Below are 2,322 nucleotides of genomic sequence, written 5' to 3'. Positions count from 1 at the left end.
CAGTGTAGCTGCAGCAACCAGATTCTGTTTTATACACCCCAGAGGTGAGGAGCTCGTGGGCAAGGGCAGGAGGGTGCTCCTCACCCAGGCCTGAGGAGGACGACAGGCTCTCGGTCAGCGAGGACGTTCCAGTTTGGTCCGAGGAGAGTTCTTCCATGAGGGGCAGAGACAGTTCGGAGGAGGGCACAGCCGACTAGAGAGTTGTAGATGCTCGGGCCCTGAGGCACACCAAGGCAGCCGCGGCCTTCCCAGCCTGCAGGATGGGGTGCCCACGGCCTCGTGGGGCCCAGCTGCTGACCCTCAGGCGACCCGGGGCCGGCACCTCAGCCTTGAGGTCACTTTTGGGCCCCCCGTTTGTACATGACGTCATTCATCATGGCTCCCGGCAGCGGAGCGGGGGATGCTGCGTGGGCATGAACTGCTTCTCAAGCCATTCCGGCTCCTTGGGGATGAGTTGCGGCATATTGCAGATGGTCACGTATTTGCTCCGGAAGTAGTTCTCCTGCTGACGTGTCCGGGCTGCAGGAAGGCCGTAGTCTCGCGGGATGCCGTGGTCTCGCGCGAGTGCAGGTGGGAGCAGAGCTGGGGCAGGCGGTGCCTGAGCTTGTACTTGGTGCTCGGGCCCAGGTCGCCAGGACCGGCTCCCTCGCAGGAATAATCCACGCGGACGGCGGGGAACTTGCTGAGCGCCTCCGAGGAGCTGTGCTTGGCCTGGCGGAGCTTTTTGGCGATGGCAGACACGGCCACCAGGAAGAGCTCCCCTTTCCCCGAGCTGCGGCCGCAGCTTTTGTGCTTGTAGTTCTTCTTGTCCAGGAAGTACTTCATGCCTTTGGAACAGACCACGATGAGGAACTGGGACTCGTGGATCTTCGGGATGACCCACTCTTTCTGGCCTTCTCGGCAGAGGCTGTAATCTTCCCACGGGTCCACAGAAGTCCTGAAGGGAGTGTCCATGCATTCTGGCCGTCTCCACTGGAAAGCAGAAGACCTTAGGCCGCGGCCAGGGCCTCTCTGTGGTGTAGGTGTAGTGCTGAGGTGTAGGTGCGGGACTCAGAACTCTCTGCATCTAAATGTGAACATGTGTTTTCTTGTCGCTTCCTTCGGCACATCGCAGTGAAGTGTTGCGGATGTGAATATGACAACCAGCGGCACAGTGATGGCAACAGCTCTGATGGGCCCAGCCCGCGGGGGTGTGCACTGGCTGGAAGGCATAATGCAGCGGTTCTCAACCTGTGGGTCGCGATGCCTTTGGCGGTCGAACGACCCTTTCACAGGGGTCGCCTAAGACCATCCTGCATATCAGATACTTACATTACGATTCATAACAGTAGCAACATTACAGTTATGAAGTAGCAACGAAAATAATTTTATGGTTGGGTCACAACAGGAGGAACTGTATTTAAAGGGCCAGAAGGTTGAGAACCACTGGCATAATGCATCACTTTTCTTGTGGTATTAGTGTCATCAAACAGCTCAATTATATAATCCCCTGGAGATGCATTTTGAAGGAGGCAGCTGGTTGTCTCTGTATTTTGCTCCAGTTTAGAGGTCTTTCGCTTGAAGGGTCCCTCATGCTTGAGCTTATAATGAAGGTAGAGGAAGCGGAAGGCAAAGGTGTGTGGTGCGTGGTCGAAGGACACCTGCATATCCGAACCGTACTGGGTGATACTCAGGTTCGGAGGCTTCCAGAAGGGATTGCAAGCCAGGTGGTCCGGCTGTAACAACAAGTCACAGGCTCGGGTTCTGAAAAATAAAGGGTGATAATTGCTTTCGTTTTTAATGGAAGGAAAAGGGACAATCTTGACAAATAAATTTGTCTCAAACTTCATATTCAGGAAAGGTTGAGATTCCGTTACAGTTCTTTTTGAAGCTACTGTTGAGCTGCTCCAGGTCCTTTAGAATCAGTTGTTGGAATTGTCTTCCCTCTAACTTAAGCTCCTCCGGTATTACCCGAAATCCTCTTAGGAATTCGATGCCAAGGGCCCGTGGGGACCAAAGAATGGTGACTGCCACTTGGTCGTGGCAGGCGAACTGACTGATGGTGATGTTCTGGGTGTCAGCAATCACACACTTCCCCACAGGATTCAAGTATGTGGAACAGTCTGATTTGATAAGTAGGGAACCAAGGTAGGAACCGAGGCCTACGTCAGAGACAACCAAAGGGCCAATCTGGAAAAGATTCACTTGGCCCATTCTATGTTTTGTCATATCTGAGGGTGATGTTGTGCAGCCCCACTGCTTCTCCTAGCCGGCCCTACTCCTCTCCAACCACAGGTGTTGGTGCTCCATCTCTGCTGAGACCCGCCCCCCCCCCCCCCCCCC

The 2,322-nt window shown here is 54.6% G+C and overlaps 1 pseudogene; it reads right to left on the bottom strand.

The window, feature by feature from the left end:
* Positions 1-373: 373 nt before the first annotated feature.
* Positions 374-2,322, bottom strand: part of LOC102443003 — a 3,081-nt pseudogene continuing 1,132 nt past the window's right edge.

Source organism: Myotis lucifugus, unplaced genomic scaffold (genome assembly GCF_000147115.1).
Source record: "Myotis lucifugus unplaced genomic scaffold, Myoluc2.0 scaffold_121, whole genome shotgun sequence".
In the NCBI taxonomy this organism is placed as follows: Eukaryota; Metazoa; Chordata; class Mammalia; order Chiroptera; family Vespertilionidae; genus Myotis; species Myotis lucifugus.
Note: the sequence above shows the minus strand (reverse complement) of the source record. Positions and strands in the feature narration are given on the sequence as shown.